This window comes from Pleurodeles waltl, chromosome 8 (assembly GCF_031143425.1).
Source record: "Pleurodeles waltl isolate 20211129_DDA chromosome 8, aPleWal1.hap1.20221129, whole genome shotgun sequence".
Taxonomy (NCBI): domain Eukaryota; kingdom Metazoa; phylum Chordata; class Amphibia; order Caudata; family Salamandridae; genus Pleurodeles; species Pleurodeles waltl.
Window position 1 is genome coordinate 1,405,503,425 of NC_090447.1, and position 17,135 is coordinate 1,405,520,559.

The window sequence follows — 17,135 nt, forward strand, 5'->3', positions numbered from 1 at the left end:
TTATCTCTTTCCGGTTCACTTGTTGGCCAATCTACAGCCCTTTTACAATCTTCCCACAAATCTGCTGGAACTACAATTTTGAATAAATTATTCAGGTCTTCCCAAAGACACTTTGTGAGTTTCACAAATCTATCTGTTGTTGATACCATTCGGTCGGTTTCTCTCTTAACTTAGGGTAATCATCCGTAAAAGATTGAATGTCACACCTGTGCCATGGTACATGGATAAGTTTTCCTCCTGCTGTTTCTCTCATTGGTAACATGGTTATAAGATCACCATCCTGTTGTATTTTATCATTCTGATCTGGGGTACTTTCTTTCTTCTTATCCTTTTTCTTAACCCACCTACTTTCCCACTTGTCTAAACATCTCCAAACCTGCGCGCTTTGCAATATTTCTTTAAGGTGTGTTTTCATTCCTGCAGACCTCATGTGTTCAAAATCTTTTGCCTCAAAGTCTAACCTGTAACTTCTGCTCAAGTGCTTGGTTTTATTTATGTCTATTTTGTGTCTGTCTGCAATTTCTTGTAACCTCTTATGTATGCTGCTCACGTCTCTTGTAATTCTAGGGCAAATGTATCTCAGCTCTTCTTCTGTGAATGATTCTAACCTGTTCAGACCCATCGTTCCATCTACGAGTTCACCTGCTTCCATGCCCAATCTTATTTGATTCAAATATTCTTCTCCTTTCCCCTGGGGTGTACTCTGTGGGGTATTCAGACTGTTCAACCATTGTGTTAACTGTTGTGCGTTTAGCCCCATTAATGTAGCATCTACGTCTACTGCTACTGATGGTTTCTGTAATGTTTCTGTTTTTGAGGTTTGCGGTATTATTAGTGGTGGATTTGACCTTACCACAGTTGACAGAACACAAATTGGATATGGACTCAATTCCAACAAAGACCCAGATCTATTTGACAGTGTTCCTACGGGAGTCATTTCTTGGGTATTTTCTATGTATCTCCTTCCTGTCTCATTCTGTGTCATTACACCTTGATCGCATACTCTTGGCTTTGCTTGTATATATAATGGTACTGGCGGACCTAGAGTGATAGGCAAAGATATTGCATCCGGATTCTGTCTGTTACCCAAATTCTGTGGCATGTTAATTCCCACAATATGGTTCATCATTGCTGACATGTCTAACTGTGTTTCTGCTGTTTGAATGTACTTTGGCATTTCTTGTATCTGCTTTTGAGGCATCAAAATTTGTGTTGGTTCGGTTTGAATCAATGTCGGTCTTTGGTAATTCTGTCCTCTTTGCACCATTAAATTAGAAGTTATTTCCATATTATGTTCATCACAATAGCGTCTTTGGACCTGTGGCTGATAATCATTAACAGGTTCCAGTTTACTCATGTCAGGATTTATTCTCTGAACTTGTGGTATTTCCTCGTGTAAAAGGCATATCAGGACTACTTTGCCTCTGCAATTTTCTCAAATTCGGTGTTACAGTACCCTGTATCGGTTCTGGAGGGGCAGTACTAATGCTTGGGCCATTTTCGTTTTCCACATATGGTGGTGGACGGTCATTTAACAATTGCAGAATGAACTCATCATCGTCTGATTCGTCTGACCTTTTCGAGGTTCTCTTATTTTCTCTATCTTTGGACTGACTCCTGTTTGTTTTATGGGTAGCTTTCTTTCCTTCCATCTCTGCTTCGTCAGTAACTGCTGGAAACAATTTGACTCCCTGCAATATATCTGATCTCCAAACCTTTTGAGCACTATCCCATCTAGCATCCGCTAGTGTCTTTTCTACTTTTCTCACTCCTGTCTCAAATTTCTTTTGCAGTTGCCTTCCAGCCATTTGTTCCCAAATTGCTAATGATTCAAACTGTGCTGGTCTTGGAGGTATTTTCATGTCATATAGCGCAAATCTTAAATTCTCCAAAACTCTTAGATTAAACGTCCCATGGATAGGAAACACTACACTTCCATGCTTTTCTGTTAATTTACACCATTGCTTTAACCAAAGACATGGTGCAACACCCTTTTCTTCAATTACGATGTAAGCTGGTGTACCCTCAGGCGGTGTTTCTTCTCCTACATTTGCTTTAATATATACATCTCCCCTCAAGGCACTCTTAAATGCTTTGAAAAATGTCATCTTTCCGTCCTTTATTTTCTCAAAATGTTATCAATAAGTGACTTTAATTCCCAGAATACTCTTCGCTTGCCTTTCCCCACCAATTGCGCTTCACGGACTGCGTCCAATCCGTGCGCGACCCTTCTCACCAACCAACCTATCTCAGCGGGGCTCCTAGTGACGTCACACTCACACACTGCGGCTGACAAAGTCTCGCGGCTTGTCCTCCTTCATTCAGCTTCACTCAAAACTAATTTCTGCAATATATCACGAGCACTAATCAAAAAAAAAAAAAAGAAAACAAATCTGTCGGTTTACTACAGGAAAGGTAATACAATCGCTTCAGAAACCTTAGGGATTTTTCACTAGCCTCAGCAGTTATTCCATCTTTCTCGGTTTCCCACTTTCGCAAGCAAAATTTGACCTGCAAACTTTACTCTCAACTGATCAATTAACTATTCTAGTGCACCTTAGAATTCGTCAAATCTCAAAGTCAAAATTTTTCTTTTATTCCTCAACATTCGTACTGACTTGTTGACCACGCCCGATCAACCTATTAAACCGAACAAATTACAACATCAATCAAGTGTCTCATACACTTTTCAACATACTCCGGAGTCTCTTGACCTCGCAGGGCCCGTCTCAACATCAACAACCACGTGGACAATTTTTCCTGCACAAAGTGCTACACACATATGAAGTTCGACAACTTTCCTACTTTCACACTTTGGAGTACCACTCCTCTAAAATTCTAATTGGAGTCCGTAACCCCCTAAAATCCTCACAAACTTCACAATTCATCTGCGGCATAAGCTATGCAAGCGCAAAACCCTAACTTCACTCATACCGTCACTAGAAATGCCGAAAACATTCTCACACCTCCATTTCCTCCATTCGCAAGCTCCGAGATTCCAGGAAAGTCATTGGGGATTTAGGGCATCATCATCTATTCAACATGTTTTATTAAAGAAAATTCTAACTTTAATCCTTCTATTGTTCGGATGGGGTCCCAAAGGGCCAAACCATCAAGCTCTGCTACCATCTACTGATAGCGCGTCCAGTCCTTATAAATTACTTATGCTTGGACACGCCGGAGGTCGGTGAACCTTTTGACCGGGTTGAGCTCTCCTCATCCAAAGAATTGTCTGATCCCTCAAATCAATAATCAATAATCATTTATAATCAAAAACCAATACTCGATTAGTAATCAATCAACAAATTAGTAAAACAGAAAATCAGTAATTAGACACAACATGACCTTTCAGTCATGAATAACCACACCTGTTTATAAAAAGTTAATGAGTTTATTTCCCTATATTAACAAAGGTAACACAATATAAGTAAGTCTTAAAATCAAATGATACGCATATACGAACGTTACTGGCTGTCCGTAACGACGGAAGAAACGCAATCTACGCAAAACTTGGATGATAATGCACTCGGCTATAGCAATGCAAATCACTAATAAAAGTAACTGAATTTGACTAATTGCATACATTGGTCAGCATAACAAGATTTCAATTCAGCATGGTGCATCAAATGAATACCTCAACTAACCTCTGATTAGCATTGGCATGTGGGGCTTTATGCAAAAATGAATTTAATCAACATAAATTTAGAAACCTTCTAGCTTAGGCTCTGTCAAAATAAGTAGTTGGTACCTAAGAAGGAAAATACAACAAATAATACATTTATCCTTTTATAATTACCAAATACAATCAGCATTCAAGGAAAGTCTTCGTCCTTCAGGTACCGATTCGATCAGCATGGGGCAAACTTCAAGGGGGCAAAGTTTAAGGCAAGTTTTCCTTGCAGCAGCAAGGAAAATGGGGGAACTAAAGTTATTGAAATGGGCAAGGCAAAGTAAAGTTAAAGTTAAAGTCTCTAGGGTGAGAATTTTAAAGTCTCTCTCTCTGGGATAGAGAAAAAGCATCAAAGTGTCATCAAAATGGCTTCTCGAATCTGGCTTCAAAGTGGCATCAAAGAAAATGGCTGGCTTCCCTTCGTCCGATGGGATTAAGTAAGAAAAGTTCCAAATTCTTCAGGTTCTTCCATTGGAGGGTCCATGGGGTGATATCTCTTTGACCAATCAATAGTGTCTTTTCTCTTAATACTCATCTACGCATAAGGTGTCCTTGGAGTTTTGGAACACAAGTAGCAACAAAGTTGCCAATTAATTCTGCACCAGTGTCTTTATTGTCTGCACCTGCAGAAACTGACCTTGCTTCAAAGGGGATGAAAGTTGCCTAGCACGCAACCTTGAGATAAGTGTATTAGTCATTCTACTGGAAAAATACAGCTTTTAAAGGTTTAAAACACGTCTTTGTTAATACAAGTGAAAACTACGCAGTTGAAATTGAGACCAGGCCACTAGGCCAAAGCCTCTGCTAAATTTAAGCTAATCATATAACAGTTTAACAAGAAAATCATAAAATATAGCTGCAATTATGACCTTTTAATACATTGTCGGTTTTCATGATTAATTAAGCTTGTTTATACTAATGGCGACCTACTTCGTGGGCACATTTTCTACATACATTATTTTTCTTTGCTAAAATCACATTGTCTTATACGATTTTGTTACATGATATATGAATGTTTGTTAGTCTTTCTTTTTCTGCTTCATCACAAGCAGTGGCGGCTCCTCCATTAGGGCAGAGGAGTTTCACCCCCCGCTAGCAGCTGCAAAACCTTTACAAGAAAACAATAATAAACTGTGTTTATTATCATTTTCTTGTAAAGGGGCGTGGATTGGGGGTGACAAGCACTGAGGGGAGTACACAGAGAACTCTCCTCAGTGCACATGTATGTTTGGCCGGCAGTCTTGGGCCGGCCAAACACACATGCGCACCAGGCTCTCTCGAGTCCGGCACTGTGTTGCCGGGCTGGAGAGAGCCTGCACAGGCTCCCAGTCTGCCTGGGAGAACCCTGGCTGGGTGCTCTCAGCCAATCCTGATGCTGCTTTAAGCAGTGTCAGGATTGGCCGAAGGGCAAGCTGAGAGTCTGTGCCTGCAGCCTGGAGTGACAACGAGGGAGTGGCGCAGCGGGAACGTAGGAGGTATGTTTTTAAAAATTTTTATTATGTTACCCTGGGCACCCCTGCATGCTGCACCCGCCCCGCCTAGCCCCTTCAGAGGTCAGCGACTGCTGACAAGGATGATGTGCACTTTGTCCGAGGCAGAAAGCTGGTCTCCAAATGTTCCTTGACCCTTAAGGGCAGCTAGGAGTAGCATTCAAGGCCTAGCTCAAAGCATGTCTCGTGAAGTTTCGGACAAGATGCATTAAGGGAGAAGATGCATTAAGGGACAGGATGTAGTACAGCGGTCAGAGTGACCGCCTCAAGAGCTGGGGATCCTGGTTCGTTCCTTAGTGTCGATGCAGCGTCCTGTGATTCTTGGCAGATCACTTAATGTCCCTGTACCCATGGAAGCGCGCCTGGATACTCTCAAGGGTGATAAGCCGTGCTATATAAATCTACACACATACTGTGAACATCAATGGACACAACGTACAGACCATGAATAACACAGTGGCAACAACGGGTACACAGATAACCTTAAAATATACAATTTGTAATAATTGAAACAATTGTGTTTGTGACATGAGCTGGTTGTTCTAACACGTTTATCTCTTTAATCGTTCTGTGCACTCACATAACCTTCATGTTTCTTTATCCCAATCAGGGCTATGTATTGGTGCAGTTGTAACATGAAGATATAATTAAATAATTCTGAAAGGTTAATGAGGACATTGTTGGTCTGAATGTACGGTCTTTGGAAATGCCAAATATATGACGATTTTCCTACAGGATGTGCCTGCACAGTCAATTATGTAACATTAGTTCAGATCACTGAATTATGGCAGAATTACTAATAATGGTTGATGGTTCATTTGATGAGTGATACCAAATCCCCGGACTATCTGGGAAATAGTAAAGATATATGCTTCTAATTCTTTACAATGTAAGGTATCTATTGGTGCAAGTCTAAACTCCCTTGCCCTGAGTGATTGGCTGGGAGAATTCATTGAACATACATTTTTCTTAAATTCTTCCTCATAACAAGGTGTTGGAAATTTGCCTACTGGTTTGAGGGGGTGAAACCCTACTCATGCAGGAACCACAATTCTTGTCAGGGTGAAGTCACAAGCAACCCCAAATTAACCTGAGTTTAAACCTCTGGTAGCCTGACACAAAAGCTTAATTTGGAGGCAATATGTAAAGTATTTATGCAGCACTTCAAACAGTAAGAAAGTGAAAACATAATACGAGAACAATCCCACACCAATTTAGAAAAATAGAGGAAAATGTAATAAATTATTTGGGAACTGGAGGTATAGAATTTTGATAGAATTAAGTGAAAATAGTGCCTTGAAACAAAAGGCGCCAACTTTGGTCATCTGGTCACCCCGGACCAGGACAAAGTGACAAGTGCAGGCTGACCATGATAGAATGCAGGCCGGGTACAGGGACCATCTTAGGCCCTCTGAACAAAGTACCTTAAATGCTGGTTTGCAGAGCCATGTGAGAGCCCGCGTTGAGAAAGCATCACACAGCGGCATTGTGAATGCCTGCATCAAGGATGCATCACACAGCCGGAGTTCCAAGGAAGTGGCGGGGCTCTGATGCAGAGTCCTGCTTCATCATTGAGGATGCCGTCGATGAGGGGCTTGCAATGTGAAGTACTGAGTCGAAGATGCACTGCTCACCGACGCCTCTTAAAAGCTGAGGCTGGCAGAGCACCTTCACGTCCTCTTCCAAGGGTTCAGGACTGAGGTAGCAACTCTTTAGAAGGTAGTACTTACACCAGACAAAATGCAGGTGTTGTGTTCAAGGTGGTTGGAGCCTTTTCTGTCCCTGAGGCTCCGATCAGGAGCATGGCCTGCTAGCTCTTGGAGTCACTCTGGAGTTCCTGAGTTCAAGAAGCAGGTGTGGTCCTTTCACTCAGGCAGTCAGGGCAGTAGGACAGCCAACCAGGAGTCAGGAGCAGTCCTTCTGAGTCTTCCACAGGACCTAAGGTGTTGGGTCTGAGGGTCCACTATTTATACCTGGTGCCAACTTTGAAGTAGGAGAAGGTTTTGAGGGGTTCCACTCCCAGGGGTGGTTAGAATTTCCTACCTCATCCCTGGCCCCTACCTGTCTGGGGTCACAAAAACTAGTATCAAACCCTTGGTGAGTGTCCTCAGGCAAAGCCTTTGTAGTGTGCAAGTGTGGTAGGGGACAGATCCCACCCCTCACCAAGTCAGAGATGGCCCATCCTACCAACACCTATTCTCCTTTGTCCCACTGACTGGAGCAATTTGCAAACATCAAACTGCCAGCTACACCTAGTCATGTGACCTAGGATACAGGATGCAGGCACCAAATGGTTGGCACAAGAAAATGCCCACTTTCAAAAAGTGCCATTTTCAGAATTGTAACTTAAAATTCGACCTTACCACTAAAGAGGGTTTAAATTTACAATTCTTTAGACACCAAACTCAACAGTATTACTTGCTTCCAATTAAAAGTTAGCACTTATTAAATGTATTACAGTAACCCAATGTTATGCTATGAGAGTGATAGACCTTGCAGTAGTGAAAAACAAACTTAAGGGGTTTTCACAAAGAGGACATGTAAAATGTTAAAAAGTACATACTTTGCACTTCACCATATGGGCTCTTTAGGGCCTACCCTAGAGAAGATTTATGTGTAATAAAAAGGTTTAGGCCTGCAAAAGTTAAATTTTGCCAGGTTGAAATTGCAGTATAAACTACATACAGGCTGCAATTGCAGGCCTGAGACATGTTTAAGGTTCTACTTAAGTGTGTGGCACAATGAGTGCGCCAGGCCCATTAGCAACATTTAATTTCAGGCCCTGAGTACTTGTAGTACCAATTTACTAGGTACTTGTAAGTAAATTAAATGTGCCATTCGGGTGTAAGCCAATTTTACCATGTTTAAAGAAGCGAGCACACGCACTTTAGCACTGGTTAGAAGTGGTAACGTACACAGAGTCCTAAGGCCAACAAAAACGAGATCAGCAAAAAAGGAGGAGTGAGGCAAAATGTTTGGAAGAAGGCCATACTAAGGCTGGCAGGTGTAGCACAAGGTAATTCCCTTCACTCTTCGTCATGCAGTAACATATCCCTTCCAAAGTTATCGCACATCTGTGTTCCCCTGTGTCTCCTGAGTTTTAGGGTGTCACAAATATATGGGTTTTCAATGGGGTTGAGATAATCACATGCAGGAAACTGGGCGCAGTGCGATCAGGGACTTTCAAAAGCAACTAAAACTGAAATGCCAGTTAATGGTACCAGTAATTTGGTCACAGCTATCATAGCTGAGTCATACAGAAACCCAGCACAACCCTATGTATTCTAGTTCAACCCATACAAAGGTTTCTACTGCTGGATGTCAAGTTTTTCTCACCTTCACTGGCCGGCCATCAGAAGTTTTTGTGCATGCCATGTGTTAGATTTTCAGCACTTTTCCCCCCAAAACATGGTAATTCAGTTCAGTTATCCTCTATGGAGACACAAGTGTAAGAGTACGAGAAACGTAGGTTTTCTATTGGTTTGAGGAGGGACCCGCCCAACAGACACCAAGGAATGTTTTAGATTGGGGGGACGTCTGTCAAGATCCAGGGAAACCAAACAACCCCACACATTTCTTAAAATTAGAAACCGATGGAAAGCCAGGGGGGTGACCCTTGTGTAAAGTCAGAGACATTTTATTATCCGAAATGCCTTGCAAATGTCAACGTATAAATAAAAGAACCACACATTTCTTGACTTTTCTGTGACAGGAAAGACAAAAACTTCCAGCAAATGGCAAAAGTCCTACCATCCAACCTTCCCACACGTGATAAAAACAGTTACTTAACCTGTCTGAGGAAATGAGCAACAAGAGCATCCCCTGTGAAAAGGGCACATAAATATCTCTCTGACTGGACTGTGACATGGCTATTTGTATTTGTGTGTTGCTCTGCAATGTTCCTCCTTAGGAGGAGCCTTGGGTTGGTCATACACCTTTATTCCTTCTTGCTGCAAAATATAATTTTCCTTCATATGCGTTAATGCTGAGCAGTGATGAAAGAGATTGATACATCCCGGATTCCCACTGTTACTGCCAGTCTTCTACTGAATTAGGTGAGTAGAATATTACCACCAATGCATGTAGAAGCTGAAACATTGCATAGAAGTGAAATCTGACACCAACCGGTGCTGTTACAAAATGGGACCTCTGCCACCGCCTATATATTTTAACAAGGAATTATCAGGGGTAGTGATTGCGAAGGCGGCGGCGATGGATGGTGCAGGGTAGCAGAGATCAGGCAGGATACCAAATGGCTTTTCTTCAGATGAAGTCTCCAAGCTGCATACAGGGTTGTGGTAAATTCTCTCAGTGCTTCTCCTTAGGTCACCGTGGTCATAAGCTCTGTAACACGTCATACTCCACTGTGGTCGACAGGAATCACCTGTGCAGACACAGAATCGACAAGCCTATAAATGGCACCAATGGGCTATAACACATTGTGTATAGAGGCCAGGACAGAGAACAAAAGGCTGGGTCCCTCCAAACTAACGCTCTCCCACAAAAAATAAACACCTACCATGGCTTCATATGGTACTTTCTTATCTTCGCCATTTAATATACGAGAGTTATGTAGTTTTCAAAACTATGCTCATACTTTGAAATTATATTATGCACCAACATACAACAGCATACAGTGATTTTTCTGCTTTTTAAAATATAAATTAAGAACAACAAATACAAGAAGCACGTAAATTGTTTTAGAGCAATGGTGTATTAAAAAAGAATACAGATGTTATACACAAACTAATATTTGAGTGGCAGCTGCTGGCCTTTCCACAGCCCATAGAACAAGCACAAATGGCTGGTATTTATCTCTGAGAAAGGTGACAATAGTAGTGGGACAATACGGGGGTAGTCATTGCTACCCAAACTGCTTTTTGCCTCACCCTGAAGCTTCACATAATAATAACTTTTTGGTATTGTGGCCATCCTTGCCATTATTGTAGCTCCTCTCTGGTGTAATATTGGCCCTAAATTATTGTGGCCCTCCTCAAGATAATGGTGGTTCTTGCATTGTGTAGCCCTCCTTTGCATTATGGTGGTTCACCTTTGACGCATTGAAACCATAGTGCATTTGAACCCTTTTTGACATGAAGGCAGCCCGCTGGCATCATAGTGGTTGACCTTACATATTGTAGGAGGACCCCTTGATATAATGGTGGTCTAGCCCTGGCACGACGGCAGCACTGACATAGTTGTCGAAACATTGGTAATAATGTTGTCCCTGTTACAATAGTGAAAATGGCATATGATGGCAATTTTTCATGTGATAATGATACATGGGTATATATACATAAGAGGCACAGATTGTAATTTGTAGCCCTCAGCAAGAATTTGTTTAGGGGGTTGAATTTATTTATTAAAAATAAAGCTGTTATCTGATGAAAGTTTCGTTTATTTAGCTAAAACGAAAAGCTAGTATTGAGGTTAAAGTGTGTGTATTTCAAGAAACAGGCTATCTGATGTTTAGTGCAACCTGGATTGTGTTTCTGTAATATTTTTGCAGTTGTTAAAAGTGATAATTGATGCTAAATTGAGTGTGGTCATTTTAGATATCCATTCCCCTGGGCACTTGCTGATTTGCTGTTAGTCCAAGATTCATGTAGAAGCATTCCCTCGTGTATGCCTTTGTAGCTTTTTAACATTATCGTCATTAGTGGTACATAAACTGCAGTCAGTAGGATTTGTGTAATGTGAGTAATGTGTCTTTTGTCTGAACCTGTAAGGCCTCTGTTATCTATGATATCTCCTTTGTCTGAACCTGTAAGGCCTCGTTAATCTGGCCTGTGAGGTGCGTCTAAACTGGAGGATGGCTCTACTGTTTAATGCCTCCGATTTTAAGGTATACATTTTCCATTTTCCATCCTGGGCCATCTAATTGTCATTCTAAATATAAAAAAGGAGAATCTGTTTACAAGGGATAGAACAGAAATACACCATAGAGAAGGTGTAACATGGAGGGGTGAAAAATATGCTATATACAATTTTAGGATGTCAAACAGCAAAATCAGATTATTTGAAGAGCCTGTTAAAGGACCCCCAAACAACGCATGGGCACACTTCACGCCCTGACCTTCCCGTGTGCCCCCTTATTTCTCGCCCACGCGTTCTCTACACGTAATATTTTGATTTTTCTTTCTGCCTCACTTACCGCGTCCTCTCTTGTGTGCATGGTTCAAGCAGTAGGCTCCGGGGCAGAGGTTGTCGCATAGCCACGGAGATGGGCTACGACCCAGTACACAAGATGGACTCAGCTCTGCAGCTTGTCTCCATGGTGCTGCCCACCTCATGTTTAGGTCCCTTTGCCTCACCTTACTCCACTTTCTTTTTTCAACAAGTGGCATCCCTCATATTCCTGATTCTTTTTTTCCCCCCAGTTAATCTGTCCAGACCCCCAGCCTCACTCCATGTTTTGATTTTGTTTGTCTGGCACCTTGGCACCTACTTTCACTCATTTCTCTCCACTGTGTATTTTTTTAAATTTCGAATTTTTTCCTGTTTGAGATTACTGTGGTATGCATTCCTCAGGTATCATCCCTGTAGAGAAATAACCAGCAGGGACCTTAAAGGTATTTTTTTTAAACTTTACCTTTATTAGTATTTATAGTATAAATATGTACTTCGCAAAAACATGTGCCTGTCATAGTGAACCGGTCAGCCTCTTTATCGGAAGGAAGGAAAATGACACTCGGGTATCGCCCCAATTTTTATTTTTTGGGTGGTAACCCCCCAATTTCCGCTTCTTATTGCTTTTTATTCAGAAGTGGTCTGTCCATGCCCCTTAAGCGCCACGTTTTGCGCTGGTTGATTATGCCTCTTGATTTCGCTGCTTTTATGGCCGCAGTTTCCCTGCTTCCAGATTACCTTACTAAGTATTACGGCGGTGTGGCACCTTATAATTTTTTTAAACTTTATCTTTATATGCATTTGAAGTATATACATTATAACACTAACACATTGTGCTGTTTTGGTGAACGAGCAACCCTCAAGAGAAACAAGGAAAATGATATTAAAGTATCAGTGACTGCGTACTGTAATCAGTCCCGTGAATACCACCATTCCACATATGGATCACCATACTGGCGCTCATAGAAGTCTGGAACCCAAAGGTGCAAATTCTTAAAAGAGGCAAATCAACAGATAAAAAGCATATTTGGCATTCTCATGGTGCAGTATCCAAACACCAGAAGAACACAAGCTCAGTCATACACAAACACCTCAGTTAATGTCCTCCATTTTTTCCATGTTCTTTGAAGATGGTAATCTGTAGGCAAACCTGCTCCACAGGTCCCCCCATCTAGTGAGCTAAGTGCCTTTGTGCTGATCAGAGGCACCATGGAAATTGACAAAGGGGTAAATTGAGATGGAAGAGTGTGAGTAAGAAGGTGGGATAAGGTTGAGTGACCAATATGAGGTAGGGGAGGAAAGGATATATTTGGTAATAGGACAGGTGGACTGACAGCCTCAATGTTCTTACCCAACTAGAGCCTCTTTAACACCTATTCCTACCTTCAATCTCCAATAACGTGTTTTGGGGCTCAAAGATCATCTCATCAGGATTCTGATGAGACGGAATTGCACCAAATTTAACAGGAAGGTAGCTCTTGGTCCAGAAAGAGTGCTTTTTGGTATTTGGTGTAAATCACTTCAGTAGTTTTTGAGATATTAAAAGAAAAAGAAATATAGATATCTAGCGGTGCGGAGGATTCGTAAATAATAATGTTGGTCATGCAGCGATCTGCAGAGCTCTGATTGGCTGCCAACACTTCAACTTGGAAGTGTTGGCAGCCATCTTGGGACTCAGCTGAGTCCCAGAAAAAAAGATACAAAAAGAAAGGGGGCCAGGGTAGGGACACCCTGACCCCTAAGCACTGGTACTGGGGTCCCAGAAGGACCCCGCCAGGGCAAAAAAGCATTAAAAAAACTTTTTGCCACAAATTTGCAACAGGGTCACAAATCCACAGCAAAAACAAAAAAAAAACAAGCGCAGTCTCCCTTGGTTTTAAAAAAGCCCCCGGATGGGCAAGATCACGGGGGCATGTAAAAATAAAGGAAGGGGCCACATGGTCCCCATCCTGGGCTTATTTATGCCCCGGGGACTGCCACCTCCCTGGGGCAAAAAAAAGAATGAATGCAGTGGGGCCGTGCGGCTCCCCTGCAGCCCTGGGAACCGCTACCTCCCCCCAGCAAACACTGAATTGCATGGCCCCCTGCAGCCCCAGGGACCGCCACTCTCTGAGAGAAACACTGAACTACATGGGGGGGGCACGTGCCCTCCCTGCAGCCCTGGGACTACTATCTCCCCCGGGCTAAAATGAAAGAATGAAGGGGGTTTGTTGTTGACCCCGACCTTAGAAACCACCACCTCCCTAGGGCAAATACAACATAGGAAAGGTGGCGCACGGCCCCCCTCAAGGAGCCATAGATGGCTCTGGGGATCACCACTCCCCAGGGCTGGCTCCTGCTATGTCCCGGAGTGCCCACCGCCGGGACATAGCTGTTTGTTCTGACTTGATGGGACTTTGACAGCTCAGTCAGAGCAAACACTCTGGTTCCAGCAAGTGGGAGCTGTCAAACAGCTCTCGCTTGCTGGAAGCAGAGGTTTCCTCTGTTTCCATGTCTGCAGAGGAAACAATTACTCTCGCAGAGAGGGAGCTGCATGTTTAGCAGCCCCCTATCTGTGACAGCAGTGCTGGCTCCTGCAGGAGACGGGGAGCCGGCTAGTACTGCGGGAGCCTTGAGGCTCCGCCCGTGGTCCCATTGCACACCGGGTGCCCTGTGGGGCACCCAGGACAGGTGACCAGGCCTGTGAGATGGAGTCCCCGGGGCCAAAATCTGCCCGGGGAAAGGAGCCTTATGTACCCTCTCTAAAAAAAAAATATGTTAATGCTAGGCCCCGGGGGATAGGAACGCTGAGGCTGAGATCGGTCCAGAGAGGGGAGCTGCACAGTCCGCCCCTCAAAAGAAAATGCTAAGGCTGGACCATAGGGGATGGGATCCCTGGGGCCAAAATCAGCCAGAGGAGGGGGCCCTCATGGCCCCCCTCCTCCATTTAATAAAGTCCAGGCCCCAGGGAAAGGGGTCCCGAGGGCCAAAATCGGCTGGGGGGAGGTGGGCTGTGTAGGCCCTCCTTCCACACACTGGCAATTCACCCAACAAGGTAGCACTTACTAAGTAACCAGTAGAAAGTGCTCCCTCTTACACCCACTCTCACGCCCACATAGACCCTCTCACACCCACTTTCACACCCAGACAGACACTCTCACAGCTACCCTCACACCCAGAGACACCCTCTCACACCTATTCTCATACCTAGAGAGAGAGACCCTGCAGCCAAATCCCACCGCACATGGTCAAAGGTCGTGCACGGCGTGGGGTTGGGTGGTCATAGGAGTTGGCCACAGGCTAGGCCCTGTGGCTGAACCCTGCCGTTCACAGCACAGGTTTGGGTGGGTATAGGGCCTTGGTGGGTGGCATCGGCCATGCACAGCAGTGGTTAGATTAACGTATAGTAATTAAATTTACTTTACATTAAAAAAAGATTAACAATCACTGAAAAAACAAAGGTCACAAGGACATTATAGTAAGGAAATAGAAATAGAATTAAAAAAATTATAGAAATTCACAGAAAAAAAATGTTACAGGGATGTTATAATTAGGTTCTGAATTTTTTTCGCACAAAACCATAGAAATTCAGCAGTTATAGTTAGAGTTATTTCAAGTACCAATAACTCGTGCCCTTGCTATGTGCTGCTAATTATCCCAGATATTACAGCACTCCTGACAACTTCTATAACGTTATTAAATATATCAATGAATAATTAGCAGTCAAAATAATGAAGAAAAAACGGTGCATGGTGGGGGCACGAGTTATAGTTACCTTAGGGGGTGAGTTATAGTTACTTGAAATAACTGTAACTATAACTGCTGAATTTCTATGGTTTTGATGAGTAAATTCAGAATCTAACTATTACGTATATATATATATGCACATATATATATATATATATATATATATATATATATATATATATATCCCTATACATAGTTATAGTTAGGACTTAGTTTCCACAGAAAAAGTGTTTTTTGACTTGCCTATATCTTTTTTACTGTTTGACGAAACTTCACGAAAGTTAAAAAAAATAAGTGTCAAGTCGGGTCTTGTTGTGCATGGAAAATTTCGGGATGACCCGTCAAGTGGGGGCTGAGAAAAAGGGGGGAGGGGGTAAAAAGAAGTGTGTTTTCCATGTTAATTCCTATAGACTCTTTAGACACGCCAGCAGCCCGAAAAATTGGACGGAATTACACCAAATTTGGCAAAAAGGAAGCTTTCGTTCTACAGATCAAACCATTTTTATTTGGTATTAATTAGTTCAGTAGTTTTTGAAATATTAAAGGGCAAAGAAATGTGTATATCTAGAGCCACGGACCCAGAGAGATCTCCTGCTGAGATCTGATTGGCTGGCAACACTTCAAACAAGAAGTGTTGGAAGCCATTTTGAGACTCAGCTTCAGCTGAGTCCCCAAATAAACATAAAAAAAGAAAAGGGGGTAGGGTATATGTACCCTACCCCCTAGCATTGCTCCAGGGCTCCCCCAAGACCCACTGCCAAGGCTTAAAAGCTTTTCTTTTTAAAGTCACAGAGAAATCTGCAGTTGGATCAGCAGAGTTCGTGGTGAATAAAAAAAAAAAACGCAGACTCCTGCGTTCTAAATGATTTGCCCCTGGCTGGGCCAGGTTCTGGGGGCATTGTGGGAAAAATAGGAGGGGGAGCATGGGGGACCCCTCCTAGGGCATAAAGAAGCCCCTGGAGCACTTCCTCCCCGAGGCTATGCGCAATTAGTATGTGGGAGGAATGCACCACCCCCGCACTCCACCTCCCTGGGGCTATGGTCATAAAGTATGTGGGGGGCCAACACCTCTCCAGTGCAACATATGAATGTACTAGGGAGGGTCCTGTGGACCCCCCAGCCCAATGGTCCACCACGGGCTATGTGTTAGAAAAATGTGAGGGGCTGCACGCCCCCCGCAGCCTGTGGACCACCACCTCTCCGGGGCAACATATGAAACAAATAAAAGGGGGTCCTGTGGACCCCCCGGACCTCAGAGACGTCACCTCCCAGGAGCTAAAATAACATTAGAGGAGGGGGTGTGTTGCAGACCCCCGGCCCCAGGCACCACCACCTCCCCGGGGCCAAATTGAAAATATGGACGGGGGGCACGTGCCCTCCCTCGTGAAGCCATATATGGCCCTGGGGACTGCCACCGCCCTGGGCCGGCTCCTGCTAGCTCCGGAGGTGCCCACCCTCAGGAGGTAGCTGTTTGCTTTTAGCAAGGGGGAGCTTTACAAAAATGCTCCCCCTTGCTAAAAGCGGAGTTTTTATCTCTTTCCCTGCCTGGTCACATGCGGGCAGGGAAAGCGATAAAAACAGTGCTCCCACATGTGCAGGTGCAATTCCAGTTCCCGCAGGAGATAGCAGTAAGTGAGATCAGTGGGGGCCTTAATGCTCCCCGTGGTCCCCATAAGTGTTTACTGAGTGCCATGGGTGGGGCCAGGGCACCCATTAAAATGTGGCAGGGCCCCGGAGATAAGGTCCCTGGGGCCAAAAACAGCTGAGAGAGGGGGGACACATGCCCCCCTCCCTTTTAAAATAAGTATTTAGCCCTGGGGATGTGGTCGTCCCCGGAGTCCGGGGGGCCGCACAGACCCTCCCTAATGGTTTAAAAAAAAATTAATGCAGCACTGGGGAGGTGGTGGTCACCTGAGTCCTGTGGGAGTGGGGGGTCCTTGCTGGCCTCCCTCTACAAATAATTTTAAAAATGCCTCAGAGAGGTGGTGGTCCCCGGGGGGGCTCTTGTGGCTCCCACTATAAATAATTTAAAAAGAGCCCAGGGAAAGTGGTGGTCCCCAGGGTCCGGGGGGTCCACGCTGCACCCTATACAAAACTTTAAAATGGCCCCAGGGAGGTGG